This window comes from Peromyscus leucopus, chromosome X (genome assembly GCF_004664715.2).
Source record: "Peromyscus leucopus breed LL Stock chromosome X, UCI_PerLeu_2.1, whole genome shotgun sequence".
In the NCBI taxonomy this organism is placed as follows: domain Eukaryota; kingdom Metazoa; phylum Chordata; class Mammalia; order Rodentia; family Cricetidae; genus Peromyscus; species Peromyscus leucopus.
The window spans coordinates 114621726-114634859 of record NC_051083.1 but is presented as its reverse complement, the minus strand read 5'-3'; the positions used below and the strand labels follow the sequence as shown (position 1 = coordinate 114634859).

General features: G+C 39.2%; 1 protein-coding gene across 4 annotated transcripts in view; it reads left to right on the top strand.

Moving 5' to 3' along the window:
• The first annotated feature begins 1054 nt into the window (after nt 1–1054).
• Nucleotides 1055–13134, top strand: part of Enox2 (ecto-NOX disulfide-thiol exchanger 2) — a 288302-nt gene continuing 276222 nt past the window's right edge. For 3 of the 4 annotated variants that reach the window (XM_037198912.1, XM_037198911.1, XM_028894264.2), the window contains exons 1-2: nt 1055–1248; nt 2505–2564. The gene's annotated coding sequence lies outside the window, so the exon portion shown is untranslated. The remainder of the gene's footprint in view (nt 1249–2504; nt 2565–13134) is intronic. The other variant, XM_028894265.2, reaches the window with a different exon arrangement.

Sequence of the window (13134 nt, the reverse complement as noted above, 5' to 3'; positions counted from 1 at the left end):
TTCCTTTGTTTATCCACCCATATATGTGTTATAAGCTATAGCATTAATATCAGTGTATGTCACACCCATTGATCTTCACGGCAAGAATGCAGCTTCACTGCCTATTTGTTTAACAGAGAAGTTTCTTCTGGGCTATCCCACATCACATTTTCATATTTAATTATGACAATATTTAATTTTAAGGGAAAATATAATCCTCAATTAGAAGTACACAGATTTTTGATGATTCTAATAAACTGCAAACTTTGACAATCTTTTCATTGTTGTTTTGTTTTGTTTTGTTTTGTTTTGTTTTTTAGAGACAAGATTTCTCTGTGTAACAGGGCTGTCCTGAAACTCCCCCTGTAGACCAGGCTGGCCTCGAACTCAGAGCCTTCCTCTGCCTCCCAAATGCTGGGACTGAAAGTGTGTGCCACCACAGCCCAGCAAACTTTGACAGTCTTAAAGGTACTTTTTCAGTTAAAATTTTAAACTTTACAGAACAGAAATTACATATATATATCTCAAGAGTCAATATAGTATTGGTATCACAGGTATTTAACTCTGCGTCTCAAGAGGCTTAAGCAGTAGGATCCTTAACTCAAGACCAGTTCTAGACTAGATAGCAACATTTTGCCTGAAAAACAAAACAAAAAATCAACCCTACTCAGACTTCAGTGAGAATGTCAAATCATAACACAATGTGAACGTGCTTTCCTCAAAACGTAAGTATTTTAAAAGCATTCAAAAGAATCTAGGAATTCTAGTTTGCCTCAGCAAGCACTTTATACCCTAAGCTAGTCTGAGGGGCCATGTGCACTAAACTACAATACCCAGAATACTCTACTCTATCTGAACTCAAGGGATTATCGGAAGCTTGGTGTTAGAGGAATTGTGGGTATCAAGAACTGTCTTGACTTCATCTCCCACAATCCATTCGCTTTCCACCAATGCCAATGTGGGATAGTTTCGAGGAAGAACGGTCTCCAGTTACTTCAAACTACATTTCCCATGAGGACATGCGCTTAGGCCTGGGCTTCCCTGGTGACCAGTAGCCAATGGGAAAGGCCTCCATAGCCACCCTGTAGGTTAGAGTCCAGCCATTGGGCCCCATTGCTTGGCCTAGGCCAGCTTCAGAAGGTGCAGAGTTGGGAGACAGTTGTGGGGCTTGCGGTGCTGCAAGGGCACTCCGTGTCCAGGAGCTTCCGAGCGGGCTCGATTTTCCGCGGCTGTTTAAGGAGTAGAACTTCGGTAGCCGCGGAGATGGAGGTCAGCGAGACAGAAAGCCTGAGTGGCAGTGGCCGGGGACTGTGGGACCGAGGGGGCCTTGGGAGGAGGGTGCTTCCGGGGCTGCGGTCTTCAGCGCCTAACTCCGCCCAGCTCCGCCACTTGAGGGGTGGGGGTGGCCATGGGACTCGGGGTGGGTACCAGTTGCTGGAGCATCCAGAACACAAGCACGCACCCCACCCCCAACTCTTTTGTTTTATTTCTACTACCACTCTCCCCTCTCCCTGACACCACTCAGCACGTGCTGCTTCCTAGGATGTTAGGGCTGAGAGTCTTCCTTAAGTCGTATCTGGACTCCTTCCTTGATGCAGGAAGGAGTGCTGTTTTCTCTCACTCAATTTGTAGTTTAGGTTTGAACATCTACTACTGCAATCCCAATCAATCTCTCTCTCTCTCTCTCTCTCTCTCTCTCTCTCTCTCTCTCTCTCTCTCTCTCTCTCTCTCAATTCCTTGCTCTACTCGGGGCTTGATTTTCCGTCAGATTTCCTTTTCTGCTTCCTGATGATGAGATTTTTTAAAAAATCGGCCCATCTCTCTTACTGGCCCCTTTCAACCAGTCATTGGAGTGGAAAGGATGTACTCCTTCAATTTCCAGAAGGGATAGGGAGCAGAAGAAAGGAATCTTCCATGTGAGAAATATATAATTAAGATTCAGTACAGTGTTCTAGTGAGAGTAGAAGGGAAATTGGACCTATTAAAAAACCTGGAGCATTTTAAGAGCTTCCAACAAAGACTAGTTGGCACCAACGTTGATAAACATTTAAATGGCCATGCTGTCTACAGAACACAGTAGACTGTGAAACACACTGCATTAATTACTGCATATTACAAATGTGTGCAAAAAGTGCCCAGGACTTAGTGGAAGAGCATATAGATAGGAGGGAGAGGCTGAGTTGTGGAAGTTCTAGCCTAACTCAGGACTTGTTGAAGTTTGAAATTTACCCTTCTTTTAGATCAATCCTAGTAGCCTTTGTGGAGGAGGTCACCTTTAATCTGGACTCAGTGGAATAAAGGAAACTTGAAATGAGTGAAGGAGGAAGATTTTCTGATGCAGGGGTTGGCGCTTAAGAAGAAGGCATAGAAAAGGGAGAACTGTATGGCAGTTATATAGGAGTTATCAGCAGGGATATATTGGGAGATAATATTTGGTAAGAATGTACAAAGTTTGAATTTTATTGTGTATTGAATAAAATTAAGAACAAAAAATTAAGACTGGGTGATTTTCCTTTTCATTGTAGGGGAACCTGATTTGAGATCAATTCTTGGAGAACACAAAGAAGTGTGGTGGTATGTTCCAGGTGTGAGTTTAATTTAAATATAAGGAGAAACTTTTGTCTTGTAGATATTTTGTTTGTGGCTATTAGCCACAACCTGTACTTGTCAATTAGAAAGCAAAGTGCCATAAACATATTTTTTTTAAGAAATGAGTTTGCTGTCCTTGTGCAGCAGATTACCTGAATTGTAACCATCTGATTAGATAATAGTAATGACTCCTATTTATTGAGCCCACATAATATCCCAAACTTCATCATAAGCACTTTGCTACATTATCTGAGTGTCTTATAATATGTGTACTATTATTTCTCTTGAGGAAGAAACTAAAGTGCAGATTTTAAGCAAATACCTGAAGTCACATAGATTGGAGATGATTGAGGTAGAGTTTCAGTACACAGACTTGTGACTTGAAAGCCCATGTTCTTTCCCCCATGGTTTCCTAATCCTGAGGTGCATTTTTGTTCTTGATTTTCCAGTTATGGCAAGGAAAGATTACTATAAGGTACAATTGATCATCCTGGAAAAAACTCAAATGAGTCATTTTGCATTTCTGTATCAGAGAGTGTCTGCTGTAAAGTAGTTGCCAATACCAAATTAGCTTAACTGCTATTATAACCACAGTTGATTATGTCTGCCAAAATCCTAGTTAATATATCTTTTTTTTTAAAAAAAAAATAGATGATTCTGTGCAAAAACTATTTCTTACCTCTAAGCCATTTGGATCTAGACAGTTCTTTGAGTTTTATTTCGTTTTAGCTTTTTAAAAGGGAGCCAGGTTACTAGATGTCCTCTGTGACCTAAGCACACATGATGTGCAGAAAATGCAACAACATACGAAGTCTGAACCCTCACTAGGTTTAGGGGAGCTAGGTGACCACAATTCTGAGATACCCTAGAGTAAAGAATTGTGGGAGAGTAGGAACAGGTGCAAAGCATTGTGGTAGGATAGAGGAACGAGTGGCTAACCAGAGAGAGGGTTGTGGCTTTTGTGAGAAAGTGACATGATAGATAAGTCTCGAAGGGTAATGATTTGACAGGCAAAGAAAGGTAGAGAGGAGCCATTGGAGATGAAGGAATATGGACAGTTCATCATAGCGGGGTACTGAGATTGTCTGGGACAAGGAAGCTTCAAGCAAAGTATGCTACAGAGTTTGGAGAGTGATTTTTGGAGAATTAGCTGCAATGCTAAGAAATATGAATGTGTTCCCACAGGCCCATGGACTCAAAATGTTGGGCATGGACCAGTGGTAGTTACGTTGTGCTTCTACACACATTTTAAATTTCATTAGTTGCATATTTGAATGTATCTGATAAAAAACTGGATTATTCATCAAACTTTAGGTTACATAGGATTTAATAAAAATAGAAAATACACTAGTCTTAGTTGATTTAAAGACAAATACTAAGTAATAGTATGAATATGTTAAATATGGCCAAGTTATAACCTCTTAACCTTCTATTATTGGATGTAAGAAATGAAATTGTAGGCAATAGAAAAAAAAAACCACTTCAATATTTTCAGGGAAAGAGAATCAGATGGAGGAATAGTAGATGTTGGAAGCAATTGGCAGCTGCTCCCTGGCTTCTCTGATCCTTCAGGTTTTTACCCCAATATCTGACTCTTTTTTTTTTTTTTTGGTTTTTCGAGACAGGGTTTCTCCATGTTGTTTTGGTGCCTGTCCTGGATCTATCTTGCTCTGTAGACCAGGCTGGCCTCGAACTCACAGAGATTCGCCTGGCTCTGCCTCCCGAGTGCTGGGATTAAAGGCGTGTGCTACTGCCTCCTGGCTGACTCCTGGTTTTTATTGATAAGATTAATTAGATTTATGTATCATCTTCCCATTTGTAAGATGACAGTGGAAAGGTTGCACCAGAGGGAGGCATAACCAATATCCAAGTAGGGTGGTTTCTTTAGAGAGATCGTAAGTAGTGATGTGGGAGAGGAGGAGACAAACTTGAGAGATACTTATTGGTTAGAATTAGTAGAAATAGGTACATGTAAATACTATTCTATTAGTGTTTCCACTTGCTTGTTCTTTATATTTTATGGCGAGTATAACATTGCAGAGGATGCTATTTCATGCATTAAGGTAATAGTGTAGGGGAATTGTTACTGTTTGGGGGAGTGGATTTGGGTTATGTAAAAGCACCCCTCTCACCTTCAAAATTCAGTTTAAACATGAGTGTCTCTGGGAAGCCTGTCCAATAAACACTCTGCATATGCATGAATGCACACAGGGTTAGTATTCTCACTTCTGTAGGACTCATACTACCTCTATTCCAGATGAGATCATACTGTAGTGTGTCATTCTGTGGATGTTTCTTCTTGAGTAGATTGTGAGCTCCTTGAGGGCAGGAACCACATCTCATTCATCTTTGTACTTAGAAAGAGTAATTGGGACAGTAGACATCTAACAAGTGGTTATCATATGACAAAAAGTAACAAATATTCACATGGATGCAACTATGGACCTTGGTAGTTACGGATATTAAAAAATAAAAATATATAAATTGACAGATAAAGCGATTTGCTGCGTGTGCTACTTTTACTGAATATAACAATTCAAATTCTCGTACTTTCACTGTATTTCATTTTTTTTTCTCATAGTTTAACCCTGTTAGGCCTGTTCTACTTCTCTTGACAGGGCTCACATTTCTCCTTTCTTGTTACTTTCCTAGGAAACATCTTCCTCTCTAGCCACCAAGTCCATTTCATTTTTGGCATTAGTCTTAAATGCATCTTCTCTTGGTCAGACACATTGGTAGTGGGGTGATAATTTTATTCAGCCATTCTTTGAGAATGATTTGTCAATATGCGTCAGAAATCTTAAAACTGAACATAGTCTTTAACTGGTCATCATGAACTTCTAGTGCTATATTTTGAGGAAGCAATCATATTTCCCACAATTCAGCTCCCAACTTCCCTAGAACTGTTTATCATAATGACACAAAAGGGGAAAAATGCCACCATAAATACCCAGTACCGGAAGTTTGAAATCAATTGTGGATCATTTAGCTACATTATTAAATGTTGCCAAAGTATATTTCATGATGTGGAAATTTATTTGTGATACATCCAGAGAAAATTCAGGCCATAAAACACCCAGTATAGTGTAGCAGATTCCAACTTAAACATATGTACGTATCTTTTTTTATTTTTGTGCCATTCTCATTTGATTTTTTTTTTTTCCGAGACAGGGTTTCTCTGTGTAGCCTTGCGCCTTTCCTGGATCTCACTCTGTAGACCAGGCTGGCCTTGAACTCACAAAGATCCGCCTGCCTCTGCCTCCCAAGTGCTGGGATTAAAGGCATGCGCCATCACCGCCCAGCTATTTGATTTTTTTTTGAAATGTACATATCTTATACATGCCATATAAATCTGTGTATGCACACATAGGAAAATTACTGTACTCGTTTTTTTTTTTTTCTTTTTGGTTTTTCGAGACAGGCTGTCTCCATGTTGTTTTGGTGCCCGTTCTGGATCTTGCTCTGTAGACCAGGCTGGCCTCGAACTCACAGAGATTCTCCTGGCTCTGCCTCCCGAGTGCTGGGATTAAAGGCATGCGCCAACGCCTCCTGGCTACTGTACTGTTAAATATACACAAATAGGGGTTTGCTACAAATGACAAGATAACATGTGACTTCTGCTTTTTATCATTTGTATATGTTTATTGTCCTATATTTTCCAGTGATACATTGTTCTTTATTTTTAAAGATAATTTCATCATACTTTATTTTTTAATTTTGTAAACTTACTTTAAAATACTACTATTGCCATTGCTTTTGTTTGGGATGTGCTTACCAGCCAATAGAAATGCATCATTTCTCCCCTTGATTTCTACTGTCTCTACCCTACTGTCAACTCTCTTCCCATCTGTTTTACATATAAAGGATTTTTTTTATAAATCACAAATCTGATTCTGTTCAGCCTCCATATAAATAGTTCAAAGGCTGCTCATTTTCCTTAGGATAATATCCAAATTTCTTTAGGCAGACTGATGAAAGCTTTGCAAATCAGCTGTACTAGCATCAATTTTTCTTCTTAAAACTAATAAATTTCTTGAGATTGTAGGCCACTGTCAGGCAGATGTGAAATGTTTATAGTTGACCAAATACTGATGTGGATTGTATAAGCTAATTGTTGTATAACACACAAACTACTGGTATTTTATCCTCAGAGCAAACATATAAGTACATTCAGTAGTTATTACTATAGTAAGCTGGGTGTGACAGAGGCAGGCACAATTCTGTGAGTTAGACGCCAGCCTGATCTACATAGTAAGTCCCAGACCAGCTGGAGCTACACAGTGAGACCCTGTCTCAAAAGAAAATTACTTCTATTTTACAGAATGGGAAGACTAATGTAAATAAATGATAGAAGAAAAGTTATCATAATAAGAAACTTTGTTAAGAAAAACTATTAACCCCCTGCAGTGGCTCAGTGCTTTACCCTTTCCTGAAATACCTGTTGATTTTGCCACTATACATAGACTTCTTATAGTCCGTTTGGCAAGTTATGTGTAATCATAACATAGCAAGAGCAGTCCCACACTGGTTTGTATTATGTTAATGTATAGAGATCTTTTCTTACTTAAGACTTCATGGAAGGGAGGTGGGATAGTTGTAATTTTTCTGTGTTTCTTGAAAGTCTGTGTCTTTGGAAATGGGGATGCCAGCAGAAAGCTAGAGAAAACTGTGGTAGAATTGAGTGTACAAGAAGCAGTGCATGTCATGGGGGCCAGTGTCATTGGTTATATTTTTTAAGTGCCATGTAAATGCATTTTTCAGCAATCTATCCCTAGGGAAGACCTTGGTTGAATTCTACAGTTAATCCTATTTACAGAATATAGCCCATGCATGCACTATATTCTTGTGTTAAGTGATCTTAGACATATGTAGAGGATTACCATAATGACATACAATTGCATGAATACTGGATATCAAATTTTTCTCTACAAAAGTATATTCTTTGTCATATAGTCAATTAATATCTTGTAGTGTGATTTCTCTTTCATTTTTCTTACAAATAATAACCATTGTGCAAAAATGAATGATCTTTAGAGGACAGAAGTTATGAGTACAAATCATCTGGGAATAAAATAATATTACTTTGCATAGACTACGATATCCTTTTTAAGCCCATTAGTTTTACAGTTAATATGCCTATAAAGTAGTAAAAAAAAATCTGTAATTCTCCAGTTCAACATTGAATTTACAGTTAGGGTTTCGAATTATTCAGTGAATTATTGCAGGCTCGTTATGTGGAATTACTGTGCTAGACTTTGCACCAGATACTCATAAATACTCGTTTTGATGTGTTTGGAGTTGTGTGTGTGTGTGTATGTGTGTATGTGAGAGAGACAGAGACAGAGACAGATGCAGAGAGAGACAGAGAGAAAGAGACAGAAATGCAGAGACATACAGATATTAGAGACGGAACCTTCAAGAACTACTGGAAGAACACTTAATGAGCAATCCCATCATCTAAATGAAAATTTTCCCAGCTGAAAATTGGGCTGTGTGCCAGAGGGGTTGATGTTTCTTCCCCCTTCTATTCCCTCTGGCACATCTATGCAAAAGTGATCTACTAGATAGCTGATAAGCAAATAATGTACTTGTCTGTTTTTAAACAGTATTACCTAAGGAGGGTGGGTTTATGTGACTCGAGCAGAGCACAAGCTTGCCGGTGCTGTAAGAATTATGATTGTGTCAGCTTTTCCAGGGTCCCTGTCTCTCCTGCACAGATTTGGCAGACACCTCAGACAAATTTTATGTCTCTTAAATCTTCTCCAAGCAAGGATTGGCCCATAGATTTATATGTGCAAAAACAGTCAAGTGTTTACCAGTTTGACGTTTTTGAAGATCAAAACAGACTCAGTTGTTTTTCTTTTTCTTTTTTTTTTAAGTTCAGCAAACCACCTCAGTTTAGTCTAAAGAAAAGGCTAATTGCTTTGTCCTAACTTTTAAGAAACAGCCCCAATGTTTACTTTTCAGAAGTAGCTACTGGTCATATGCCTAAAAATTTATATTCTAGTCTTCAGCTTTGTTTCTTCTATTTCTTGCCTATGAAGTATGATGTTTTACTGGCCTTAATTTTCCTTTTTTAAACTTTACTGGTAACAACATATCAAACATTGTAAGATGGAGACATAATGGAATGCCCTGATGATATAGGAGAAACAAAGAATTTTTTTAGTTCTGTTTCCCTTCCATTTGTGTTTTGTTTAGTGGTCTCTTAAAAAATACTGTTTCTTGGCATAATACTGATAGGTGAGAATAAAAACTGGAGAATATTCGGGGACTCTCCATTAACAGGGCTGGTCCAAAGACATCTGTAGGCGATCACAAATGAAAGTTCAGCTGTAGTTCAGAGAAGCCGAAGCATTATATGGAGAATGTTATGGAAATTGCTTCAGTGGTATACTGTGGGAAACAAAGATGGGGAACTCCCTGGTAAGGACCTCTCATGTGCCCCGGCTGCCTTTTTAGCAATGACAACTGCCAGTGAGAATCTCCTGGGATAGGAAGAATCCCACAAGAAGACCTCATGATATGTCCTCCCACAATTGCCTCTTCAGACACACTTCACCAACACTACATTGGTCACCTAGTATTCGAATTTTTCCTTTTCAGGGGAATGAATGTGTCATGAAAGCAGAGGGGGGACTATTTGGGGGCATGAGGAAGGGGACTGGTAAGAAAGGGAGGAGGAAGAAGCCAGCTAACGAGCAAAGAATAAAGTCTAATGATATATATGTATGAAAATGCCACAATAATAATAATAATAATACCCATTTCTCTGCTAACCAAATATTAATTTTTGAAAAGATGCTGAATTTGAAATCAAAGAACTTCTGATATTCAAACTCATTAATTTGATAAACATTTGATTGCTTATAAAGGTCTGGACCTCATGCTAAGCTGGAAATATAATATGGAGTTATATAATTATATGTAATCCCTGCCCATCTTTTTTTGTTTGTTTGTTTTTGTGAGACAGTCTTTCTCTGTGTAGCTTTGGAGCCTGTCCTGGAACTCACTCTGTAGACCAGGTTGGCCTTGAACTCAGAGAGATCTGCCTGCTTCTGCCTTCCAAGTGCTGGGATTAAAGGTGTGTACCACTACCACCTGGCAATCCCTCCCCATCTTAATGAGCTCACAGTCTAGCAGAGGAGATAGAACCCAGAGCAGTGATTATATTCCAATATACACAGGGTACTCAAAAAGAGAGATATACACGAGGCTTCCTAGAAACATAGTGAAAGGAGTTACTACTGAGTATGGACAACCTGTAGACCAAAGCTTTGACTTTGCTGAGTCATAAGGAATGAATTGGAGTTGCCTATATTCCAAGTAGATGAAGAAGTGCTAGCAAGGCATCTTAGCAGGACAACCAACACATGAAAAGAAGTTTGGATAAACATGGGAAGTTTCAGTAAAGGTATGATGCTGTATGTAATCTACTAGGAACGTGACAGAGGGATACAGTCTAGGAATTTTGGGAAAGTGTCCTGTAGCAAGTTAGTGAAGGAAATCGGTTGCTACTAAGTGTGGTCATTGTCTCATAGGCACGCAGGGGTGAGACAGCACAGGGTTATAAGTAGGGGAGTAACATGACTGGGTTAGAGGGTGGGAAGGAGACAGAGAAAGTCCAATTTCTAATTTGGCAGTTTTAAAGAAGTTGTATTCTAATCACTTACCACTGTCCAGCAGTGCCACCTCCATTAAGCTTTCTTTCAATATATAGAGAGTAATATTGTTGCCTTGTACACATAGGACATTTATTCCTGTGCCCCTTTGTATATCATTTGGTTGAATATTCAATTTTTCTACCTCAAATCAGTGATCCTTGCAGCAATTGGGGTTTGATTATCACAAAGGAAATCAGTTTCAGAGCCCAGCAGCTTCATTTCAAAAACATTATGTGAAGCTTATTTATTGCTTGCTGAGTCAGCAACGACACTGAGGCAAGTTGAGGGCACAAGGAGGGAGAGGGACGTAGGCTGAATCTATGTAAGAAGGAGGCTGTTTGAAAAGTCGCCCGTGTCCACAGTCCTGGCAGTCTCTACAGGCCATGTTCAGACATGGGAAATACAAGGACCAAGAGTATACAGATAGAAGCAGAGTGCATGTTGAAGGTACATTTGCCTAAACAAATTGTACTATTTAGCCAATCAGTTTTAGTTAATTTTCTTTCCCTGACTCAGAAACCATAAATAGCTTCCTGTTATCCTTAGGAGGAAGGCCAGATTCTTCAGCCTGGCATTTGCTGAAATTTGGCTCCAGTCTGTTTCCAATATTTATACTTCTCTCAACAGAACTCTGCTCCAGCCAGTTACCCCTTCAGACAGAACTTTGGTATTCTTTCAACTATATTGTTAGCCTGCTGAGGGCAGGGACTAATTAAAAAAAAAAAAAAAACTCTGAGTCCTCTACAGTATCTTGAATATACTAGTGCAACCACGGCCTTTCTATTGGTTGATGATTGTTATTCTTCTACCCTTCCTCCATTCTTTGCAATATCTACCACCATAGGCCTCTGCTAAATATGACTACTGAAACAGCCAAGTGTCATATATCGGTGATTTTAGTATTTGGGAGATATGGATATTTGGGAGATATCGAAGCATAAGGATTGCCATGACTTTAAGTCCAGCCTGGGTTACATAGTGAGTTCTGTGATCAGCTTGGGATGCATAATGAAATACTGTCTCAAAAAGAATAAAAAAGCAAGTCAATCAACCAACCAGTAAATACATGAATAAAAGTTTTCAAATGACACCTGAACAACTGAGATACTAAATTTAAGGGGTCATTGCTCAACACACTGCCTTTTAACTTTGTAGTGTGTGTGTGTGTGTGTGTGTGTGTGTGTGTGTGTGTGTGTGTGTGAGAGAGAGAGAGAGAGAGAGAGAGAGAGAGAGAGAGAGAGTGTATGTTATACACATAGGTTTACACTGGTGAGTGTACTTATTTGCATGTGTGGAGGCCAGAGGAAGGTGCCAGTTGTTCCCTTGTATCATTCTCTACCTTATTACTTTGAGACAGGGTCTCTCCCTTAACTTGAAATTCACATTTTCCAGCTAGACCTGTAGGTAGAAGGCCCTGGTGAGCCTCCAATTTTTACACCACCCCCAAAGCTATGACCCCTGACATAAGCCATCTCTTCAAGTCCTTTAAGCACTTTTAAAAATGAAGAAAAGCTGTATAATAAGTCTTACATACCATTCATTCAGAATCACTAATTTTGCCCTAATTGCTTCATGCTTTTATAATGTATGACTATTTCCTTTTGGAAATTTGAGGTTTAATAAGCTACACTCTTTATTCTTAACCTAATTATGAAAAATTTTAAATGTAACTGAAAAGTGGAAAAAAACTACAGTGAGCACTCAGATTCCAATTAATCATGTTATTGTGTTTGGCTTTTGAATTTATGTGTGTGTGTGTGTGTGTGTGTGTGTGTGTGTGTGTGTGTGTGTGCGTGCATGTCAGAGGACAACTTGTGGGAGACTGTTCTCTGCTTCCACCATGTGAATCCCGGAGATCAGACTCAGGTTTGGTGGCAAGTGCTATTAGCCGCTAAGCCGTCTTGCCAGCCCCTGTGTTTCTTTGGATTAGCTGCATGACCACCTGTCTGTCCTTTCAAACTAAGTTTTGACATCAGTACAGATTTTCTAAATTCTTCAGTATTTATGTCATTAGCTACATAAAGAAATGTTTTTGTGCTCTGAAATCAGTCAAACCTTCAATTATACCTGCATTTGCTATGTTGCCAAAACTCTAATCGGGTGTCTTAGATCTATTTTTCAATGGAGCATGTATCTCTTTGATTAATTTTGGGATGTCCCCCTGTTTTATCTAGTGCAGTGCCAGGCACATGTCCATAAATACCACTTGATGTTGTTGAAGAGAAATGGAACTAGACCAGGGCAAGGAATACTGAAAGTCAGAATACATGGAGGAAGGCAGGGGAAAAGTGTATGAGAAGGCCACAGTTAAATGGGAGGTAGTCAGGACATGAAGTATTATGGGAAGAAGGATACTAAAGTTCCCTAAGTAGTCCAAGCAGTGCCTCTATTTTCTTCTCTCTCTCTTTAGAAGCAGTAGCTGTAGGAAACTAGACACAATTGTTGCTTAGTGTAGCACATGGCAAGTCTCCTTGTTGTTGCTTAAATACCACCAGTTCATACATTCATTTTGCTCTCATTATCATATGATGCAACTTAATTTTGGAGGCCGTGGGTGGGCTGCCACTTTCTATCTGTGCTATGCCTAAGAGGACCTGAGCTTCATAAACCTAGATTTCTTTTTCTTTGTAACATTCCCTTTTTCGCTGTGTCACTTAAAATACAAAGAGACCTCTAATCTGCTTTTATTGAGCAGAAATGTTGTGCCAAGTATTGTGCTAGCTGCCATCACACCAGCGACACTTTACAAAAACCTGACAGCACACTTCTTTCTGGATTTGCCAGACAAGGAAACTCGAGACTTAGCACTGTCAGGTCCATAAGTCAGAACAAGAAACTCAAGTCTGTCTGCCTGGAGAACCTAATAGTCCCCACCATTACACTACATCATTAGATGACATTT